Consider the following 15050-nt stretch of genomic DNA (forward strand, 5'->3'; position numbering starts at 1 on the left):
TTGCTGACAGTGACTGAGAGGAGTTGGGGGGTTGGGAGGACAGGACAGCACACCAGAGGAACAAAGGGGAGGCCAGGGAAAGCGCTGGCGGGCTCTGAAACCCCATCCCACACGGCTGGGACTGCAGCATAAAGATAAACTGCAGAGAACATAAAGATGCTAAAAATGGACAACTGGGGACCAGAGGCCTTGGAGGCTCCTCAAGTCACCTTAAGGATTACTGGAGCTGGCCCGCGTGCCATTACCATTACGTAGGGGTAGGGTAAAAGCATTGTGTGGGCCTGTGTGCTCCCCATGGGCCCTGCCTCCTGCCGCTATCCCCCAGCTCAGGGCTGGGCAGTTTTCAGAAGGCTGAAGTGGAGAGGAAGGGGTGTAGAGGCCAGCATGAGCATCTTGTACTGGATCCATGGGATCAGGGTCTGAGGCCCTGGTAGGGGCTCCCTTGGGAAACACCAGCACAGCCATGTGTCTACCAGGCATCCAGCCTCTCGCTGCCACCCTCCCACCTCACGAACGTGAACAGGAGTCTGTATCCACTGGGAAATATCCCAGAGCAGGAGTCTTTTTCTACTGGGCACACAGTATGGCCACCAGGGCTACAAGAAGAGCTGAGCAAGCAGGAAGAAACCATGGCCCCCTGAAGACTAGAGTTACCTTCTGCCAACAGGCACCAGGTCAGGAGCCGCCTAGAGGAAAGCTACAGTTTCAGAGGGTGGCGAAGGCGTCTTGGTTGGTCAACTGGAAAAATAAGGACCTGTCAGTCATTCTTACAGTCTTCAGTCAAGTTTCTGTGAGCGAGCCTCAATAAAGCCACCACGTGGAAACCCATTACCAGAGCAGGAAACACTGCTAAGCACTGAAGGACCAAGTCAACTGAGGAACCCAGAATCTCGGGACTAAACGCCAGAGGCTAGGGGTTAGGGGCACCACGCCTACACCAAGTTCAGATAGAACCTTCTTCCCCAACAAACGGTGTTCCCCGCTACATGGGAAGGCCTCACCTTCCTGCGGGAAGGATGGGTCAGTGATTGAGTTTCGCAGATTGATAAATAGCTGCCGTGGGCATGGAGTCCAGAAACCACTTCATGTGGCTTGAGCCACATGAAGACAGCGGTGCCTTTCTTCTGGAGGCAATGAACCGGTTCGGCACAACCCCCTCATGCAGCCAACATTGAAGGCGGAGATGGGAAGAAGGTTCCTTCCTTGATACGTGACTGCCAGCACCAGAGCCTTGTAGGAGCTGGCTGGACTTTCAGTGGAACCCAACTTGAGTGAGAAGGTCTGGGAAGCCCAAGAAGACAGTACCCAAGCCATCCCCTGCCCCTCCTCAGATCAGAAAGAAACCCACAATCCACTAGTACCTCAAGTACACGCTAAACTAGTATGGCTACAGGAAAGAGAGTGTTAGCAAAGAACAATGCACCAGTCCCAACAAGAGCTTCTGCCTAAGGACAATGAGACCGGCTAGCAGGAAGCAGCAGTCGTCCTGTGAGATCCTGTGAGATCCGAGGCACTGGTGAGCTACCTTTCAAGCTTCTCTTACAGGTTCTTTTAAGAGCACACTTCCAACAAGACACTCAGGAGGCGATACGCTAGTCTACATGCTGCACTGACCAGAGCTATCAAGTGCATGGACATCTGCATTCTCAGGTATGAGGTCCAGTTTTCTAATGAGTTGCCATTTGCCTTGTTCAGGGTAGGGTGTATCTGTAGGTAGTAAGTGTTCTAAAGCTGCTGGACATATTATGGGGGGAGAAAGATGCACGATCCAAGCCAAGTGGGCCTCATAAATGATCCTATACCCTTGCCTTCTCTTTTCTTTCTTCCTTCATTTTAAAGAAAATCTGTATTATTGTTTCTGCTCTCAAACATATTACTATCACTATTGTAGTATAATGTGGTATCATATTATCTGAAGTAGAAGTAACTGACTACGTTATCTTCTACTTTGTAATTATACTCTGCAGCCATGTATATTTTATGCTGTACAAATACCCTAGAATAAAGAATGAAATGCTACATGATGAAATCTATGTAATGAAATATTATGAGTAAAATAATCATATGTAGATAATAGCTACAGGAAAGATTTCTCATATTCATTCTGCCTGTCTGTACTCAAAATTGCCTCAGAGAAAACTAAGTACAGAGGTGGAATATCACAAAGTGAAAGGTGAGAGGCCTAGCTTGTTCTCACATTAGAAACTAGGCCATGGAGGTGAAACAAGCTGAAAACACTTGTTTAAACAGGAAAAGCCACATGAATTGTATCATGAAAGATGTGAAGATGTTTCAAGGAAGGGATGCTAGACTCCCTCTGATTTGTGCTGAAAGATTACAAAATGACAGCAACTTGGTCAAATGCAAAATGTGAGTAACTGCTGCCTTATGTAAAATGAACATCTGTAACAATTTATTTATTAACCTTACCAGAATGAGTACTGGCATTTGATAGGTATGTGGCAGTATGATATGCGTCAGGAAATGGGATAGGTGGAAGAATAAATGAAATATGAAGATGGAAAGGGACTACTGGGGACAGAAGAACGTGGTGAGAAGAGATGGTCAACAGCAGCAGACAGAATCAATAAACGTGGGAAAGGGTGGAAACACCAAAAGACAGAATGGTTAATTTGGATGCTGAATAAAAAGTACATTTGAAACAGGAAATTCTGTTGAGAAAGGCTGCAGGGCTATAAGGCATGGGAAGCAAGAGCCTGAAGGTTCCATTCCAGCATGGGAATTGCAAGAACAGCATTGTATATGGAAGGGAATGAACCTTACGAAAGAAATTAATATTGGCCCAATCTGGATATAGTCACTGAATAAATAAAATCTTATGTGGGTGTATGGACCCCAAAAGAAATCTAAAGGAATTGATCTTGGTGAATGGTAAGAAAATTACTGTAATCAAAGGAAGGTCAGGATAAGCAGACACGGAGAGAAGCCAACAGCTGTGATATTTGTCCCTTGCTTCTGTTTTGCAATAATGTATGGAAGAGTGTAAGTAGGAATTAAAGACTTAAGAGGGATTTGAAATAAAGTTTTGAAGAAATGAGCATTCTAAATTTATGGTAGAGAGAAGAAGGGCAAGTTACAGTCAGTGAACATGAAGAAAGGCAGAACGATTCACATTTTCCAAACCTTGAATTGTGGCCACCAGAAGAACTAGATTGGTAATAGGTAATAGATTGGTAATAGGTAATAGATTGGCAATGGGTAATAGATTGGTAATGGGTAATAGATTGGTAATAGGTAATAGATTGGTAATAGGTAATAGATTGGTAATGGGTAATAGATTGGTAATAGGTAATAGATTGGCAATGGGTAATAGATTGGTAATAGGTAATAGATTGGTAATGGGTAATAGATTGGTAATAGGTCTAACTATACATAGAGATTCCTTTGTGAAAGGCTTTCTCTTGTTATTCCTTCTAGATAAATGCTTCTTCCCTACAGCATCAGTGTTTGGAAAAGGTGGAATCACAGTGCCTACCAGACAGTGGTGAAGAGTGGTTCAAGTGCAAGTTTGAGTGGTTCTGTGTAGAGGGAGCCCTGGTTTTGAACAACAGGTAGGTTCTACCACTTGAGAAAAGTTGGTTCTAGACACACAGGCTTGGGTATTCTATTCATATACACACTGACGTGGTCTTTTTATGGATGTATAGGATAATTTGCATATTCACTTCCCATGAGACAAAAAGGACAAAAAACTGATATCACAAAGGTCCAAAGGTTTCATGAAGGATATGATTCTTTGAGCCTATAAATCATATATCACTCATCTATAGAGGAAAATGACTTAGCCAAGAGTAGACACATCACTTAAGAATGTTGACTTGGCTTCCAAATGTTTGGGAAAGGAACGTCACCAAGTGAGAACTGGAGGTGAAGCTCATTGGTGTGAGTTTGCTTTATTGGACTTTGGGTAGAGGGTTTCTTATGTATGCGAGGCTGTCCTTGAGCCTTAAACTCACTCTGTAGTTGAGGGGATTCTGAACTTCTAATTCTGCCTCCACTTCTTAGTCAATAGTCATGCGTCTCCATGCTGATTTGGATGGCATTAGCAATCCAAGTCAACCCCTCCTGGATCTGGGTGGGGACTGTCCTAACTGCACTACACACAATCCAAAGGAAGCGCTTGTTTCCAGCGTGCGTTCTTGTAGTTGAATTTGACTCTCTAAATATATAAATACCCTTGAGGGATATTGATTTTGGTGATCTTGTATTTTCTGTGCTGGTTTAAATATTAAAATATTTTATGTGTGAATTGGGACATATTCTCTGCCTGCTGAGTGTTTTGAAATATTTATGTATATTTAGTAATACACTTTCCTTGCATGTTTATAGACTATGTCCAGGAAATTACCTGGCTTTATATTTATTTTAAAGAAAGTTTATAAAGTATAAATTCAATTATTGACTTAAAACTATTAATTCTTTGACCTGTAATGTACCCTGTCTTAACTGATTCTGGTAATTTCTGTTTTTCCTTTTTTTCTTGATCAATATTATTACAGATTTATTAATCAAATTGCCCTCCAATAATCAGGTTTATAGCTAGTCATTATTTTATTGTCTATTTCATTACTTTGTTATTTCATTAGTATGTGTTCTGAGTTTCAGCAGTTCCTTCTCTGCGCTAATCACATGATTTAGTCTTCTTTATCTATTTTTTCCAAATGGGAATAAAGTCATCTCAGTTAACTGACCATTTAACATAAGTTCTCAGGCCCAAACTTCAAATCATCCTTGTCATCTTACCTCTGATTCAACTGACCAGGAAATTTTGTTGGTTTCTGTTCATACTAATACAACCTAGAGAATACCACCCATATTCAATGTGATGAGCATGGTCCATTTCATAGCGGGCATTTGTCTGACTTACTGCAGTGGATTCCAAATGATTTTGCATCTGTCTTATCCAGCCTTCGATCTAATGTCAGCACACTGGATTCTTTTAGGTAATTTAAGTCAGATCACACTGCACTTTTGCTCAGATCCTGCAATGGCTTCTCACCACCCTCTATAAGACCTTAATACTTCCTTCTAAGCTGTAGTCCCTCTATTCATTCTTTGACCCATTACTTGACTTATCCTTTATTGCTGGCCATCTCAGACTGTATTATTCACACATAGCAGGCATGTTCTCTCCACTTATGCTATTTATACTATTTCCTCTGGAAAAGCATGTTCCTTCGGTCTGTGACAGCATTTATTCAACTCTTCCAACTCTTTGTTCTGTTGAATGTTTCCACTTGTCTTTTACATTTAAAATGCTTCTTTATCTCCCTTATATAAACTCCTTCTCCTCAGAACTGCTTAGCTCTGTCTTGCTCTTTTTTTGGTCCACATGTGACATTGCTTTCTATACACTGCAACTACTTTATTGTTTGGAACAACTTTCCATTTAGATTTGCAGACTGCTTTCTTGGACTTTGATGAAATTTCAGTCATCTACTGCTTCTTGCAACAACTTTTTTTTTCGGGGAACTGCTCTGGGCCTCCTGAATCTGTTTCACTACACAAACCAAAAGCTGGAGGATCATTAGCCAACACCTGACTTTGCAGATCCGGGCCTATGAAAACCTCATTCTGGGCCTCCAGTTGGTGCAAACATTAAGCACACTCACACCGCAGCACCGCTGCGCATATAGCCACAGTGAAGCTCTCCTGAACTGTAAACTGATACGTAGATTCGTTCTCTTTTAAAATCTACTTTTTTTCTATTCGCAGACACTTTCTTAAATTCTTGCCTCAGAAACTGCTTCTGAAGGCTGAGCTCAGATAGTCTAACTAAATTTCATTCCTAGGATGTGAATTGCTAAATAAAGTACAATTCACACTTTGAAAGTTCTTGATCAAGTTTCTAATGAAGTTTCAGCCTGGGGGAGGGGGACTAAAATGAAGCATATGCTGTCTACATTTCGTTGAATGAATATGGTATCCAGTAGTTAAAACAGTACAGATTTCTAGTGGTTTTAAGTCAACCAGAAATGGATTATTTTCTGATATTTTAATTCAATGTGTTTTTGTGTAGATTTTTCTAATTTCATATTAAAAATAAAATATGAACTTTAGTAATACACAAGTCTTATACCCTCCATTTTCTCTACTTAAGAGAACTTTGTGGCTTAGATGTGAAAATAAAATAGATTCATATGTGCATCATTAGGTAAATCATAACAAAGTGTTCCTGATGATGCTGTCTAGCCCTACTTAATCCATGGATTATCAGCTGGGTGCTTGTCCCAGGTACCTGTAACAGAGACTAGCCAAAAGATCAATAGGAAATGAATGTTTACTCTTAGACTTAATAACTGGTCAGGAAGAAAAGCAGAAAAAGTTATTAGGGCCATGAAAACTTGCTACTTTGAAGAGTAGAAAGAAAATGAGGATTGTTGCTGCTTTTTGCACAATGATGTCCCACGTTAAAGTCTTTGAGCACTTTTGTAACTGCAATTGTCTCTACATAGGTCAGTAAGACGATAGGCAGTGATGTCGCACATTTTTTTCACTAATCTAAATAAGAGTGCTTACACCATTTTTATATTTGACTTCTGCATGCACACTGTGTAAAAATAAAGCAGAATCGCTGTTAAGTGAAACAAACAGGAAGCCTTAATGGCATCAGTGAGAATGCTTCCTTAAGGTAGACATCACTCTTCCACTCCCTTTCTAAAGCAATCTATTTCTCATGCAATATAAGGAAGCGTATCCACCTACAGCCAAAATGAGGTTTTCTCTTTCTTTGTGTTTTAGGTTCTCCATTCTTTGGCAAGAAAGCAGAGCCTTGAAAGCACAGAATGCATACACTATTTCTGTTTAATCCTCTTTGATTTCTGTTCATTTATTACAACAAAGCAATTGAGAAATATTTAAGTAAAACTACCAAAGTATTTGACAATGTATTTAACAATGCTAATTATTTATTTAATTCATCGATCTTTGTTACATTGTTAGCGATTCAAATTAATTGACTCCAGGCCAAAGCACATTAAACAAATATCTACTGGTGTACTACTGTAAAAGCCTACCACTGTTCTCTCTCTCTCTCTCTCTCTCTCTCTCTCTCTCTCTCTCTCTCTCTCTTGCTCATTTTGTCTCAATGGCTGTTATTTTAATCTCTCTTGGCCTCAGTTTCCTCAACCAAGAGTAGAGAAAATAATAATATAATTACTATCAGACTCTGGATTTCATTATAAAATTACTTACAAGGGCCTGATAATTTCTAAGTGGTTTCTGGAAAACAGAGGTCAAGGGAGATTATGGCATAAAGAGAGGATGTAGCTCTTTCCCATGTCTCCTGAAAATCCTTGACAGAATCTTAGTTTTTTAGAGAGCATATTGTGCCCCCATTATACTACCACCTCTTCAGATATTCCATATTTCTCAGAAACAAACATCCAGCCCTGAGAATCAAGGCTTTTTGAAATACTGATTTTATGTAACTTTCAGACCAATCTATCCACTTTCCCTGTTCTGCCTCTGATAATTATTTTCTGAAAAATGTTAATACTGAATCAGATCCATAGCATTCACTTCTTTGACTCATCTTCAAATCTTATCCCAATTTCCTCCCCACAGAAATACAAAGCCTTTTAATTTCATATTTTACACAATTTATATTCATTTCCTACCTTTCTCCCATGTCCTGACAATAGGAGGAATCATGGTGTCTCCATCAATTAAGCTTCACAGCCATTTGTGCCTGTGCCTCCATGCCCAGTCCTGACCCCATCTCGGCAGTAGTTGTTTTTAGCCTTGTCATCGCTCAAAGACTTGAGGAGGTCATGGCTCCTCATCTGTTTCCTTGCAAATCCCTATCAAAAGGATAGTGGTATATATTAAACAATGAGAGTATAATCATGGAGTTTTCTATGGTTATTCAGAATCCAACACTTTTGCAATACACCTTTGCCAGCAATCTAGTGGTTCTGTGAACTGGAATTTTTTTCTTTTCCATCTATATTAAATTGGGTATTTCTTATTTACATTTCCCAGTTTCCAGGTCAACATCCCCCTATATGGGTGTTCCCCTCCCCATCCTCCCCACATTACCACCCTCCCCACAACAATCACGTTCACTGGGGGTTCAGTCTTAGCAGGACCCAGGGCTTCCCCTTCCACTGGTGCTCTTACTAGGCTATTCATTGCTACCTATGAGGTCAGAGTCCAGGGTCAGTCCATGTATAGTCTTTAGGTAGTGGCTTAGTCCCTGGAAGCTCTGGTTGCTTGGCATTGTTGTTCATATGGAGTGAACTGGAATCTTAATGCTTAAGGAGGGATCCTTCCTTGCCACTTGTCTCAGGATTCAGCATTAGAAATCAGTCTGCAGTATAAATTGCAAGGAGGGAAACAAGATTTTGACTGTGGTTGTCATTTTCTCTCTTTGTTGGCTTCCACAGGGTTTGTTTCTTTATTGAGGCATCGTCCCAGGAGTCAGGCACTCAGCTGCTGTTTACACTTATAATTATTCGTGTCATTAGCAAATTTATTTCACCTCTCATTAGAATAAACTAAAATGTTCATCCTGAAATAGAACAACAAAACCAATAAATCCTCACACGCAATCTCCTCAGATAATCTGAGAAGGGCAGAGGGGATTTAACTTCAAAAGGGGCAAGGCAACTGAAGTTAGGCAGTCCTGCCAGGGAATCATGTTGGCTTTAGTAATTGGTTTGAAGAAAGCAAGTGTGGCTCTGAAGTTCAGGCTAAGGAAAACGAAGTGAGAATTAATCATGGTGCTAGGGAAAGTAAAAACCAAGAGGTAATTGACATTTTTTCAAAGGGGACTCAGATTAACTATACCCATAGGGAGTTTATGAAATTACAACCAGGACCTAATAGTAATAGTGACATTTCTTTGAAAGATTTCATCTGGCTGTCTGGAACCCAAGAGACATGTGCTTCTAGAACTTCCAGAAAAGTATGGTCCTTTGAGGGGATAAAAGAGTCTATTATTTTTTGAGATGCTCATTAAGCCTTTCAGCAACGTAAAAACGTGATTTTCTTCACTTATCCAATCTAAAAATGTCTTTTGACACTTTTATATATGATATATATATATATATATATATATATATATATATATATATATTCTAGGGACTTTGCACAAAACAACAAATAAAAGATAGATATTCCCTGAACTGTAATCACTTGTATGAAAGAAAATGGTAGATTATTAAAAATAAAATAAATATTTTTGATTGTTATCAACACCATAGAGAAAACATTCAGAGCCTGCCCCACATGTGGCCCATACATATACAACCACCCAATTAGACAAGTTGGATGAAGCAAAGGAGTGCAGGCCGACAGGAACCGGATGTAGATCTCTCCTGAGAGACACAGCCAGAATACAGCAAATACAGAGGCGAATGCCAGCAGCAAACCACTGAACTGAGAATGGGACCCTCATTGAAGGAATCAGAGAAAGGACTGGAAGAGTTTGAAGGGGCTCGAGACCCCATACAAACAACAATGCCAACCAACCAGAGCTTCCAGGGACTAAGCCACTACCCAAAGACTGTACATGGACTGACCCTGGACTCTGACCTCATAGGTAGCAATGAATAGCCTAGTAAGAGCAACAGTGGAAGGGGAAGCCCTTGGTCCTGCTAAGACTGAATCCCCAGTGAAAGCGATTGTTGGGGGGAGGGCGGTAATGGGGGGAGGACGGGGAGGGGAACACCCATATAGAAGGGGAGGAGAAGGGGTTAGGGGGATGTTGGCTGGGAACCGGGAAAGGGAATAACAATCGAAATGTAAATAAGAAATACTCAAGTTAATAAAGATAAAAAATAATGGAGTAAATAGAGACATAAGCACAGCATATAAAAAAAAAGTATATTTCACCAAAAGGGGGTTAAAACTATTTTTCATAAAATCTCATAGAACGAATTCCATACAGAGGGAGCTTAAAGCCTGGAGAAGTAAATGTAACTGATTTATGCCAGTTTAGGAATGACTAGACATGGAAGGAGCAAGGCAAAATAAGAGTGGTAAAATGAACCCAGATCAGACTGTATCCTCTGGGTCACTGTTGGGATGCTGAGCACAGAGTGACTGACATGTACAGTAATACCCATTCTGGAAAAAGTAATTATTTGAATTTCATGAACTCATTGTTTTTAATAGCTGAGTAGTAGTCCATTGTGTAAATGTACCACATTTTTTGTATCCATCCTTTATTGAGGGACATCTGGGTTTTGTCAGCTTCTGGCTATTATAAAAGAGGTTGCTATGAACATAGTGGAGCATGTGTCTTTACTATACATTGGAGCATCTTTTGGGTATATGCCCAGGAGTGGTATAGATGGGTGCTCAATCCCACTGGCAATGGAAGAGTGTTCCTCTTTTTCCACATCCTCAACAGCATCTGCTGTCACCTGAGTTTTTTATTTTAGCCATTCAGACTTGTGTGAGGTGGAATCTCAGGGTCATTTTGATTTGCATTTCTCTGATGACTAAAGATGTTGAACATTTCTTTAGGTGCTTATCAATCATTCAAGATTCCTCAGTTGAGAATTCTTTGTTTAGCTCTATACCCCAATTTTCATAGGATTATTTGTTTCTCTGGAGTCTAACTTCTTGAGTTCCTTGTATATTTTGGATATTAGTCCTCTATCGGATATAGGATTGTTAAAGATCATTTCCAAATCTGTGGATTTCTATTTTGTCCTATTGACAGTGTCCTTTGCCTTACAGAAGCTTTTCAATTTTATGAGATCCCATTTGTCTATAGTTGGTCTTAGAGCCTGGGCTATTGGTGTTCTATGTAGGAAATTTCCCCCTGCGCCAATGTGTTTGAGGCTCTTTCCCATTTTCTCTTCTATTAGATTCAGTGTATCTGGTTTTATATGGAGGTCCTTGATCCACTCGGACTTGAACTTTGTACAAGGAAATAAGAATGGATCAAATTGCATTCCTCTACTACTGACCAATACTTGAGCCAGCACCATTTGTTGAATATGCTGTCTTTTTTTCACTGGATGGCTTTTGCTTCTTTGTCAAAGATCAGGTGACCATAGGTGTGTGGATTTAATTCAGGGTCTTCAATTCTCTTTCACTGAGCTACCTGCCTGCCTCTGTACCAAAACCAAAACCATGTGTTTTTTGTCACTGTTGCTCTGTAGTAGAGTTTGAGGTTAGGAATGGTGATTCTTCCAGAAGTTCTCTAGTAAATTTGAGAATTTCTATTTCTATCTCTCTGAAGAATTGAGTTGAAATTTTGATGGAGAATGCATTGAACCTGTACATTGCTTTTGGTAAGATGGCCATTTTTACTACCGTAATTCTGCTGATCCATGAGGATGGGAGATCTTTCCAGCTTCTGAGGTGATTTTTCAATTTCTTTCTTCAAAGACTTGAAGTTCTTGTACAAATCTTGTGGTAAGAATGCTTTGAGAGTCAACAGAAAGATGCAAAACAGAAATTACAGAAGACATGGGGAATGTGGGGGAAATAGAGAAAGGCAATGTCTGCTTATGTCTTGACACATGGCTATAGTCAGACAACTCAGCCCCCTCTGTTACATCATCTTTGGAACTACAATATTAGCAGCAGTTTCCCCTTTAAGGAATGTTTGGGACACAGCTGCCTACTATAAAGAACTCTAGATTTTGAAGTGCTGCTTGTGTGGATCATTTTGAATTTTGAGCATTTGAAGTTGGCCTCTTAATTTATCTCCATTTCAGGATATGTGCCTTAATGGGGTCCTATCGTTTTTGTTTGTTCATCCACTATTGCTTTGTGGGTAGCAGATCATCATGTGTTGAAGCATGATCACTAAGATAGCAAGGACAGTAAGGAATGCTAAAGAGGGACCTGGGTCACATACACTTGCAAACTGTTTTTTACGTATACCTGTCAGAGTGGAAATGATCTCTGCAATCTCCTGATTTCCTTCAATGGAGAGGTGCTCACCTCTGTCATTATGCTATATGTTTTATGTAATGATAACTGCTGAATAAATGGCAAACCAATAGCATAAGTTTTACAGTCACTGTGACTGAGTGCTTTATGAGGATCATATCAATTACACTATTATTTTACTCATTGTATAGTAAGGAGACAGAGGTATTCCATGGAATAAAAAACTGATACAAAGGCACATGAATAATAAATAGCAGAGACTTGGGGAGAACTCAAGTATAAAACTTCTAGCTCATTTGTTCATCTTTATTCATCTAAAGGCATTCTGAATTACTTGATATAATTACTAATTCTTTCATTCATGTTTCTACTCTTCAGTCTATATATTTTGACTAATATTTTCTGAATTTTACTACACTACAAGTCACAGGATAAGCACTTTGAAGATTTTATTTCATGTAATCTTCTCCACGAGTTTGTTAAGCAGTACCCGCCATTTGTCTTCATTACATAACCATCGAAATAGACTAAAACATTAACTGCATTGTTGAGAAGCACAAAGCTATAGCACTGTGGCAAGGTCTCATGGAAGCAAACAACCTAGAATGGATGTGTCATGATTTATGCTCGTCATCACATCATTCAACTCAACACATCATTGAGATGATGGATTAAATAATTGTGGGCATCATTTTGCAAAATTGTTAAGTAATTTCCACAGTATCTTGGAGAGTTAACTTTGTTTAAAGGCAATACATTCTTGTTAACAGAAGTGACAGATTAACTGAGATTATTTTGATGTAAAAATGACAATATTGCATTATTTAGTTAATTATAAGAGGGGATTTTCACAACTTGCAGCATGACCCAGCGTGATATAGAGAGGAAATGTTATCTCAGCGCCATTTGTTTCTTCTTTATGGTACAGATTCTCCCTTTTCTCTCAGCAGACATAGAAACATAAGAAGGTACACTGCTGACGGAAGCTCTCAACTCTTCATAATTTAACCCACACTAAAAGGTAATGCATACACACTGCCCAAATAATTCCTATAGCTTTAAACAATGAATAAAAACTTACTGTATTCTTCAGATTTCTAAGACATCAAACATTTGATAAGAGCTCATTCATTTTCTGTAAACCATTTCAATTGCTTATTCTTGATTGCTATACTAATATACACAAACTTTATATATACATTCATAGCTAGTTAGGGAAAGCTAAGCATAAGCAGCCATTGGAAATTCTTCAAATTAAGTAAGCTTGGAGTCATTTATAAAGTATCATTCATGTCCTAGACATAGTATGTAACATAATTTACAAGACTACACAAAATTCATCCTGCACACACAAGATCAGATTCTTGTTTTGAAACAATAAAAATGTAAAGAATGTTACAATAATTTCCCTGAACATCAGTTGTGCTCCAATGGCTTTACAGTGTGAAGAAAGCTGATCTAATTGTGGCTTAACAGCAGTTAATGACTGTTAAGGGCTTCATTCAATAACAAATGTTCCTGGTATTCATGCTGTAGAAATGACTGCAGGCATAGCTTATTAGGGAATTAGACTCAGACTAACCAAGCACTAGAAGCATAATCGTTGTATGAGAGAAGGTTATTTCAGTATAGCTAGGAAATCCAGGAAAGCTAAAGAAATGTGTGCAGGCAACCGGAACATTTAGACTGATAATTTGAGATGAGTGTTGCTTACTGGGAATCTACAAAGGCCAGAAATACCTATCTTATTGGTGATAGTAAGAACAACATCCCTTGTCTACCTTTGACTTCAGGAACTGCGTTAGATTTAAGGAGAGTTTTCTAAAGTCTGCCCATGACTGCTGAACTGGTTTTATTAATGCACCAAGTGGCTTCTAATCACTGACCCTGTAAACACCCCTCCACAGACAAACACATACCCCCTTGTAAGTGTCTTATATCTTTATGATATTTTGAGAAAGCATGAAAGAAAGAAGACACGAGTACTTTCTGACCACTTTTAAAGTTACCTGGCTCACCATGGGAGAGCACACAAGTTAGCAGCATTGAGCAGTTTCTGAGGTTTATTGACAATAAAAAAGGCTAGCTTGTGGGAAAAGTTGTAGCAAAAGTGAATGAGAAATAAACTACCCCTTTGGAAAAACGAGTCAGCAATTGCAAAGTTTTAAGGGAAGGCTCCAAAAGGTCTGGACACTGTCTTCCTACCTTAATGGGCAACCCCTATTCAGATGCTTATGTTAACCTGGCCTTGCAGCCCACACATTTTCTTTTTGTCTTGTTTTACATTTATATTTTTTCTCTTATACATATTTTCTTTTTGAAAGTATAATTATATCACTTCCTCCCTTTTCTTTCTCCTTTAACTCAATCATATACCCCTCCTTGTTTCAAATTATGGCCTCTTTTTTATTAATGTTTGTTACATATATGTATATATGTATCTTTGTCTATATGTATTCAAGATGTATAATCATATACACATGAATTATATAGTCATATACATACTACATAGGTATATGTACACATACATAAACATATATATCCTTAAATATAACTTCCTAATTCTGTATAATGTTACCTATGTATATTTTTTCAGGGCCAATCTTTTGGTATTGGGTGGCCAATTAGTGTGTTCTTCTTGAAAAAGACTATTTCTCCCAATCTCAGCATTCCTTGGTTGCCTGTAGGTCTTCGTGAAGGATTAAGGCAGAGTGGGCTTTTTCTTGTCCGGTTTAGTGTGTCAGTTGGAATTGTCTTTCTTCAACCCATATTTAGGCAGTTATATGGGGAAGACTTTATTCTGAAATGACTGGAAGACACAACCTCACAGTAAACTCTCTGATCCTCTTGGGTCTTCAATATTTTTGCCTCCTCTTTCACAATGTTCTCTGAGTCTTTGGCATGGGAGTTGTTTTATAGATGTATTCATATAAACTGGGCTTCACAACATCGCATTTTGATTGGCTGTGTTTTTCTGTAATGGTTTTCATGGTCTGAACACTCTCAACTGAGTACCAAAACAACAACAAAACAAACAAATAAACAAGCAAACAAACAAAAGACGCACCGAAACCAAAAACACCTGACTAAACTCCCTTTGGAAGGAATGTGGCTATTTATAGTACAAAATTCTCATTAAAAATCAGTGAACTGGAGACTGGCTTTATTCATGG

General features: G+C 39.1%; 1 long non-coding RNA gene across 1 annotated transcript in view; it reads left to right on the forward strand.

Annotated features, from left to right (window-relative positions):
- The first annotated feature begins 3438 nt into the window (after window positions 1-3438).
- The window catches only part of LOC148005027 (uncharacterized), a 78829-nt gene continuing 67217 nt past the window's right edge, over window positions 3439-15050 (forward strand). Inside the window, exons 1-2 of the long non-coding RNA XR_015622195.1 lie at window positions 3439-3572; window positions 12828-12898. This is a non-coding gene — a long non-coding RNA (uncharacterized LOC148005027). The remainder of the gene's footprint in view (window positions 3573-12827; window positions 12899-15050) is intronic.

This window comes from Rattus norvegicus, chromosome 6 (genome assembly GCF_021556685.1).
Source record: "Rattus norvegicus strain SHRSP/BbbUtx chromosome 6, alternate assembly SHRSP_T2T, whole genome shotgun sequence".
Lineage (NCBI taxonomy): Eukaryota > Metazoa > Chordata > Mammalia > Rodentia > Muridae > Rattus > Rattus norvegicus.